Below are 9,783 nucleotides of genomic sequence, written 5' to 3'. Positions count from 1 at the left end.
ATTTTGGATCCATTTACTTCATATTCAGGAGCTTTAAAGATACTCAATAAACAGGCTGAACTAACCGGAACGTCAATGTCCTGTTTTCTGATAGTCATACAGTGAATGCTGTATTCAGTGACTTTCCTTTTTTAAGATGAAATGCCAAGTGAAATGTGTCCATTGTGAATAAATGGGAAAATATAGCATGTTTCGTAGGATGTTACTTTAGTTGATTCATTTTCCCTTTAATCGGCCAGATACAATAGTTGGCAGCAATTAAGCTGACTGCAGAAAAGGTCCTTGAGTTCCCAGTTTCATTTACTGGAAAGAGGTGGAGTTTCTGCAGTGGATCAAAGATATTTTGTCTCACTGTTGGCTAGTTGGTGGAAAACCAACTGCAAACCATAATCACCGCCTCCGCAGAAACAAATCTACTCAGCAACAATGCTGGAGAAAAGTTTATTTTTCAGTTGAGTAACCTGGAGAACTAGTCACTCCTCTCATTGAAGGAAATATTCGCAGAGTCTCAGACACAACCTTAACATCAACAGTTCATTCAAGGATCACTACAGCACTGTTTAATATTGAGAAAAATTGATAAATAGTCATGTAGTGATACAGCGTGGAAACAGACCCTTCGGTCCAACCAGTCCATGCCAGTCCTAATCCCAAACTAAACTAATCCCACCTGTGTGTACTTGGCCCATATCCTTCCAAACATTTGATATTCATTTACTTATCCAAATGTCTTCTATAGGTTGTAAATATCCACCACCAGATCATCCCACACACAAACCATTCTCTGTGTAAAACGTTGTCTCTGATATCTTTTTAAAAATTTTTCTCCTCTCATTGTAAAAACATGTTCCCTATTGTTGAAATCCCCCACCATAGGGAAAATTCACCAATGTCTTAGTCAAAATTAAAAACAATCCCAGCTCCAAACATTTACAAAATATCACTATGGATCTTCCTCGAGTCCAAAAAAGATTGTCTCCTTTGATCAATGATTTGTAAAATTTACTCGTGTATCTACTGTGATAGACGTTTTCAAATAACTTCTAAAGTGCAAATGGTTCACATCAATCGGATTAAAGTAACATTTCTTGCGCTACCCCACACACAAAAAAAACAGTTTGTTAACATGATTTGCTCTGAGGAAGTCTACGATGGATTCTTTTATCAAACAAAATCATTTCCAATGTTGTGAGCGCTCTTTTATCTTCTGTGCAATGGTCTGAATTTTGTGTCTGACTGCAGATGAAACTGGCTGATCTGGGTAAAAGTACAGTTTCTGCCTTTCACATTGTGAATGTATACTGCTGACTTTAATTGAATAAAGAGATGTTGTCCCAGGCATCATCTGGCACCATTAATTAGACCATTAATTTCCACATCACTAGCCAAATGGTTAGGTGGAATTTATTGATATGTGATATTTTTGAAACGATAGCTTCATACATTTCCAGTATGAATCATGTCAATTAGAGCCATTCACCTTTCCACTCATGGCTTTATAAACTTATATGATGTCATCCCCCCCCCGAACTCTCACCCTCCAGTGAAAAAGTTCCAGTCTATCTGGATTTCCAACAGTGACTCTGTTCCCTCACATTCTGCTGTGAAAGATCCTCCTACCACCCCAGGTCCACAGACAGTGTCCCTTGTTATTAGTTCAAAGAAATGAAAGGAACTTGTCCCACCATATTGTTCAATTTTAGTTGGCTTCAAACACCATCAAAAATAAATGTTCGTGTCATTGCTGATTTATGGGAGAATACCGTGTACACAGTATCTGCTGAAATACCTGCAGTAACATCCTGAATCTGGTTCACAGGTTCATCTGTTGCTCACAAATGCAACCAGACATCAGGGAATAGTGACCATCGCCCACATCAACCCTCCACCCTTCCCCTCTGTACTTTACACTTTGTGAAATCTGTGTTGTCAATAATCAGTTAAAAGAAAGTTTTTTTTAAACTTTCTTAATTCATGTTGCTGATCTTGGCTGAATAAAGGTACGTTGCTGTCAGCATTTCTGGGGATATGTCTGCATTTTTTTCATGTCAGTTTACAATGATATTAAGTCAAGAATAGTCAAAATGTCCTGAGAAAGAACGTTTAGAAATTGACCTATTAGCTCCTCAGGGCTGAACCAACTGTTTGAATATTGATACAGTTCTGCCCCTGTTTTTTCCCCATAAGCCAGGATTTACAGCATTGGAGATCATATCTATGTTGATAATGGATTAGACCCTGCACAATGTTGCCGAATGTTTACAGTGCTATCACCTGCAGGGTTATGGACAACATGCTATAAATGGGGTAAAAACAATGACTGCAGATGCTGGAAAGCAAATACTGGATTAGTGGTGCTGGAAGAGCACAGCAGCAGCTGCTCGTTGGATGCTGCCTGAACTGCTGTGCTCTTCCAGCACCACTAATGCTATAAATAGGGTGTTGGCTGGAAGGCTCTGTCTTTACATGATACAGGTGCGATGGGCGAAGTATGATCTCTCTCTGTTGTGAAAACTTGCTACTACTCAAAATTCATCTTTCCTACTTTATCTCCAGGATGTTGCCTGGAATGGAGAATAGGTCGTACGAGGATAGGTTGAGAGTGCTAGGCCTTTTCTCATTGGAAAGGTGAAGGAAGAGGGGTGACTTGATAGAGGTTTATAAGATGATCAGGGGAATAGATAGAGGAGACAGTCAGAGACTTTTCCCCCGGGTACAACAGAGTGTTACAAGGGGACATAAATTTAAGCTGAAGGGTGGAAAGTATGGGGGGGATGTCAGGGGTAGGTTCTTTACCCAGAGAGTGGTGGGGGCATGGAATGCGCTACCTGTGGGAGTGGCAGAGTCAGAATCATTGGTGACCTTTAAGCTGCAATTGGATAGGTACATGGATAGGTGCTTAATCTAGGACAAATGTTCGGCACAACATAGTTGGCCGAAGGGCCTGTTCTGTGCTGTATTGTTCTGTTCTATGTCTCATTCAGAGGCTCTAATTCACATGATTCACACCGGAAATATTCCAAGCATTTGTTTCAATGAGATCAATACACTCCACCTGATAGTCTGGCTAGTGAGGTGGAAATTAATGGTCGAATTAATGGTGCCAGACGATGCCTGGGACAACATCACTTTATTCAACTAAAGTCAGCAATACACATTAACAATATGAAAGGCACAAACTACTTTTACCCAGATCAGCCAGTTTCATCTGCAGTCAGACACAAAATTCAGACCATTGCACAGAAGATAGACGAGCCCTCATAACATTGGAAATGATTTTGTTTGATAAAACAGTCCATCATAGACTTGCTTAGAGCAACTCGTGAATATTGCTTGATTTCTTTTTGTGTGGGGTAACACATGAAATGTTACTGTATTCCGACTGATGTGAACCATTTGCACTTCAAGTTATTTGAAAACGTCCTTCATAACAGATATGTGAGTAAATTTTAGAAAACATTGATCAAAAGGACAATTTTTTTTGGATTCAAGGAAGATCCATAGTGATATTTTGTAAATGTTTGGAGCTGTGATTGCTTTAAATTTTTGACTAAGACATTGGCATACAGTGCACAACTTCACAATTTGCTGTAACATGAAACTCGCAACCACTGTGAACCTGGAAGGTGATGGTTCAGTTTTTAACAAGGACCTAGCAAAGTTCATGGAATGGACCAACGAATGATTCATGAAATTTAACAAAGGCATTTCTGAAATGATTAATTTAGCTAGGAAGAATGTATAAACACAAATTCACATCTCTGTTTGCATTTCAATATACTATAAATTACTTTTCTATTATATCCTAAAATACTTGTGTCTTTGTTCATATTTAATACACTATATCTTGTTCCGGTGTTAAGATAGTTTCTTTATTTATTTCACTCAAGACTGTATGCTGTATTTTCTGCCTCAGTATTGACCAAACTCAGTTTGGTGCCAGCTTATATCACTTGAGCTGCTTTTTCAGGAAGTGAATCTGTCCATCTGTTATGTCAAAATATGATTCGATCAAAATAAATCCTGTTAATATCATCCCAAACTCAGGCTCGGTTATTTTGAATTTATTCATTGGAAATGAACAGAATATGACCGGCCGATTCTTGGTGGAGTGAGAGAGGGAGTTAAAGTGTTCAGCCACGGGGCCGTGGGGTTGGTTGGCATGGGTGTCCCAGAGATGTTGTCTGAAATGATCAGCAAGTTAGTGTCCTGTCTCCCTGATGTAGAGGAGACCACATCAGGTGGAACAGACACAGTGGATGACATCTGTGGAAGTATAGATAAATTTCTCTGGGATGTGGAAGGATCATTTGGGGCCTTGTCGGAGGTGAGGGGGGAGGTGTGGGCGCAGGTTTTGCACTTCCTGTGATGGCAGAGGAAGGTGACAGGGGTGGGGAGTGGGCTGGTGGAGGGGCATGGACCTGATGAGGGAGCCGCGGAGGGAATGGTGTCTCCGGAATGCAGATAGGGATACGGAGGGAAATATACCCCGAGGGATGGGGTCTGTTTACAGGTGGTGGAAGCAGCAGATGATGATATGATGTATGCAAGGTTGGTGCGTTGGAAGTTGAGGACCAGGAGGGCTCCCTCTTGCGATTGGAGGGATGGGGTTCAAGGGCATCGTTCACCACGTGGGAGGGGAAATTGCAGTCTTTGAAAAAGGAGGTTATCTGGGATGTTTTATGGTGGAGCTGGTCCTCCTGGGAACAGGTGCGGTGGAGGCAGAGGAATTCACAATAAGGGATGGCATTTTTACAGGAGGTCGGGTGGGAGGATTGTAGTCCAGGTAGCTGTGGGAGTCAGTGGGCTTGTAGTAAATGTTCAGTCGGTCACTGGAGATAGAGGTGGAGAGGTCTAGGAAAGGGAGGGAGGTGTCCGAGATGGTCTCTGTGATGTTTAGGTCAGGGTGGAAGGTCTTTTTTTTTGTACATATTAGATTAGATTACAGTGTGAAAACAGGCCCTTCGGCCCAACAAGTCCACATCGAAGTGCAACCCACCCAGACTCTTACATTTACCCCTTATCTAACACTATGGGCAATTTAGCATGGCCAACTCACCTGACCTGCACATCTTTGGACTGTGGGAGGTCTTATTAAAGTTGATGAACTGTTCAACCTCCTCGTGGTAGCATGAGATTGCGTTGATACAGTCATCAATGTAGCGGAGGTAAAGATGGGCAATGATACCAGTGTAGCTGTGGAAGATTGACTGTTCCATATATCTGACGAAGAGGCAGGCATAGCTGGGGTCCATACAGGTGTCCATGGCTACCCCTTTGGTTTGGAGGAAGTGGGAGGATTGAAAGGAAATGTAGTTGAGGTTGAGCATGTACTGCTTGGGTTTGCGTGACAGGAAAAAACGGAGGGCTTCGAGGCTCTACATCATGGCGTTTGGATGTGTACAGGGCCTGGACATTCTGTTCATTCTGGGGCTTATCAAAAGCTTGCAGTTATTATGGAACTGCAAGGACAATGGCTGGGAACTCGGAGAAACCAATGTTTATGTCTTCTGCTTGAAGCAAATTTTGACCAGAACATTTAAACACCACAAAGCTCACTGTAGGAAATGCCAGTGCTGCAACTTTTAATAATATTTGATACTTTGTTAAAAATAGGGATTTTTAGTCATAGTTTCTGAAATAATCAAGAAAATAATTAACCGTTAAAACAAGTTCTTTCAAAGAGAGAGGATTTGCAAAGTTTGAAACCATACAGTGCTGTGGTTTATTTGAATTCAATGTCAGTCAGAGTTAGATACAGCCAAGGTGATCTCTCCATATATTGATTCTGTTAATCTGACACACCGACATACCTGTCTTTACAAAACTGTATTATTTTTTTAGTTGATCAAAATTTAGGAAACAGATCAAACAGAATGTATTCGGCTGGGAAGGAGATGGATACAGAAGACAGAATCAAAAACTGGGAACATTAAATCTTAAGAGAGAGTAACAAGTAGTACAAGATCAAAGACATGAAAAGGTGCATGTCGAGGTGTTCCAGACATTAGTGTATCGAATGAGCTTGTTAGATGGTCGAGAGACTCGTCCAGTGATGTCCTGGAATCAGACCATGAAACAGAGATCGAAAGGTCGATTTGCAAATGTCACTTCAATGTGATTGCTTCACACTCTGTGTCCTGATATAGGCCACATTGGCAGATGTTTCCGCCAGATTGCATCCCCTCGGTTTATTTTCTGATCAGAAGTGAGATGTGTGGCTTGCTGCTGGCACATAGAAACAGGAAGTTGCACGCCAGCTGAGAATGATATATCAGACGCGACTTTCCGTATTATCAGCACAAACAGTCTTCCTACCTCTGAGGGTGAACACACACTGACATGGTCAAGAACAAACGGACTGATTGCTGTTGGTCTCAACATTGTATTCAATTCCATTCCCATTTTCCAGAATGAAACAGAAGAGACACAAGATTATTTCAGCTAGAGTAAATTATCGGTCAGAGAGATAAGAAGAGTTATCGTTGGGTGAAAGGAGCTAAATGACTATGTAGTTTCGTTCATAAACCTATGGTTAAAAGTAGAAAGCTTGAGGGAAGTTAATAAATAAATCTAAGAGACAGCATTCATTAAAAGTTGGAATTGTAAGGTTTAAGCAATAAAATTCAGCATGGCTTTGGTGGAAATGATATCATATCGGAAGTGGTTGATTCTGTTTTCTGGAGAGGAAATGAGATGTGACATCAGGTGCAAAAAGTGGATGTAATGCTTCTTGACTTCAATCAGGTTTTTGACCAGATCTTGCATCTTTAATATGGTAAGGGATCATGGGATCTGGTGCAGTTTGGCAAATGCATCGAAGGTTTATTTGTTGGCAGAAGGTAATGGTCGAAGGTAGTCATTGTGAAGACATCTTGTGTCCATTGGCTTACTATATGACTTGGTGCTGGATCCTTTGCTGTTTGCAGGGGCTATGAATGGTCTAGTCAAGAATGTAGCAATTTTGATCAGTAAGTTCAAAGATGAGGTGAAAAACATTTGGTTTTGCAATTAATGAGGAGGAAAGCCAATGTGACATTGATGACCTAGCCTGTTGGAGAGAAGAATTGAAAACAGAACATTATATCCTAAAGTCTGTGAAGTAAAGTATTTTCGAGACTTACAATTTAAGCGAATTGTTGGAATCGACACAATACAAAGGATAAGCGATCTTCTGTTGTGAATATCCACATCATGGAGTGGGGGTTGGAGTTATAGTCTGGGGATATTGTGGCTAGACCATTCATTCAGGAAGCTGGCGTCTGAGCCCACAGTGCTGCCACATCAAGTCGTGAATTAAAGTTGATAATTAAACAACTCATTGAAGGAATAAGCTTCACAGATATTCCCTTGCTCTGCTTTGGAGAGCACAACACATCAGCGCAAAAGTTAAGGCTGAAGCATTCACAGCAACCTTCAGCCAGATGTGCCAATTGTCTGATCCATCTCAGTATCTTCCATAGATCACCAATATTACAGATATCTGTCAGCAGGGAATTCGCTTCTCTCCATGTGAAATCAAGACACTGTTGGGCGGGGGAAAGGGGTCATTGCAAATGCAATGGAGCCTGACAAAATTCTGGCAATAATACTGATGACTTGTGCTCGCCAAGCAATCCCGGTACAGCTAAAACACTGGCATGGACAATGTGGAAAATAGGCCAGGCACGTCCTGTGCTCAGAAATTAGGTCAAAGCTGGCGAATTACTGCCCCATCAGTCCATGCTCAATCATGAGTTAGATGTAGGAAGGTGCTATCAAGCAGCACTAGCTCTGCAATAACCTGCATCAATGTGGGTTAGGCAAGGCCTTCTCAGCTCATGACTGAATTACAGACTTGATTTAAACATGGATAAAGAACTGAATTCCAGAAATGAGGGGAGAGTGACAGCCCTTCACATTAAGTTCACATTTGATAGAGTGTGATATTATGGAGTCGCAGCAAAACTGGATTCAATGGGTATCAGGTGACAACCTCCATGCTGCCTGCAGTCATACCTCACACATTGGAAGATGGCTCTGTTTGTTAGAGGGCAGTTGTCCCAGCCAAAGCAAATCTCTGTTGGAGTTCCTGAAGAAAGTGTCCTTGGCCCAATCATGTTCAGCTGCTTCAGCAATGACCTTCCCTCCATCAGAAGGTCAGAAGTGAAATCTGCATTAATCTAGCACTTTTTTGTGACTCCTCAGTCCACATTCAAACGCAGCAAAATCTGGAAAATATCCAGACTTGAGCTGACAAGTGGCACATAGCATTCACATCACAAAACTGCGAGACAATGACTATTGATAATAAGAGACTAACCAAAACCCCTTGACATTCAATAGCATTACCTTCACTGAATCCCTCACCATCGACACCCTAGCTTTTATTGTTCATTAGAAATTGAGCTGGACACTCCACATAAGTACAATGGTTGTATGAGCAGGCCAGAGGCTAGGAATATGACAGCGAGTAACTCACCCCCTGACTCGCCAAGCCAATTGACCGTCTAAGAGATAGAGGTCAGGAGGCTAATAGCACAGCTCACCCTTGACTGGATAGGAGCAGCTTCAACTGCACTCAAGAAGCTTAGCATTGTCCAGGACAAAGCATCCCACTTGATCAGTAGCACATCCACAAGTGTCCATTGCCTCCAAATCTGATTCTTAGTATCTGCCATATGCTCTATCTAAAATACTACACTGCAGTAACTTAGCCACTTCCTTAGTCAGTACCTTCCCACTAACCACTTGCATCTCGGAGGACAGGCGCAGCAGATACACGGGAACAGCTCCTCTGTAAGCTTCTCTCTACAACACTCGGCATCCTGACATGGAAATATTCACCGATCCTTTACTGTAATTGGGTCAAAATCTGGATTTCCCTTCCTCAGGCCATTTTGGAACATGTTATTTCAGAAAGGCAGCTTACTACCATCTGCTAAAGGACATCTACGGACATTTAAAAGCAACCACCATGTTCCATGAATCATTAAAAAAATCGTTGAAGCTAACATGAGAGTTTGATAAAGTGGTTGAGGAGGCATTATGAGTATGTCATAAGCAATCAAAAGGTTTGGAGTAAAGTTCCAGAATCAGTCCCTACCATGGTAGCTTCAATTAATAAAAAAGCGTGAAATGAAAATGCTGGAATAATGAACGATAAGGGCAGACCTACCAAAGTTTTGAAGCATGTTACATGGTTCAGTATTGTCCTTCAGCGGAGGACGTCTGACACTCCTACCTGGCCTGCCCTACCCGTTCAACAATAAGGTGATGGTCCTTTCCTGTGCCGAACCTGACTAAGAAACCCATCAGGAGAAAGTGAGGACTGCAGGTGCTGGAGATCAGAGTTGAGAGTGTAGTGCTGGAAAAGCACAGCAGGTTAGGCAGCATCCAAAGAGCTGGAAAATCAACGTTCCAGGCATAACCCCTTCATCAGGTATCCTAATGAAGGCCTCATGCCCGAAACGTCGATTCTCCTGCTCCTCGGACACTGCCTGACTTGCTGTACTTTTCCAGCACTACAGTCTCGACTGAGAAGCCATTTGTTTGTAATAAAGCTTCTTAAGAACGATCAACCCTAATGAGCCGAGCAAGATGGCAGACCTTCAAAAAGGGAGCAGATGACCACCTTCTTGGAATATGTGACTAACTTTTTCAGAAGTTAGTGAAGAATTCAAAAAATGCAAATGACGGTGAGTCAGGTTCTTCAGACAGAGTCCGGTACACATTGAAGATTGATGATTGGATGCAAAGTCTCCTGTGATGTTGCTGTGAACAGCAAGAGAGTTCTTTTCAGTG

The sequence above is a fragment of the Chiloscyllium punctatum genome, chromosome 27, assembly GCF_047496795.1.
Source record: "Chiloscyllium punctatum isolate Juve2018m chromosome 27, sChiPun1.3, whole genome shotgun sequence".
Lineage (NCBI taxonomy): Eukaryota > Metazoa > Chordata > Chondrichthyes > Orectolobiformes > Hemiscylliidae > Chiloscyllium > Chiloscyllium punctatum.
Note: the sequence above shows the minus strand (reverse complement) of the source record.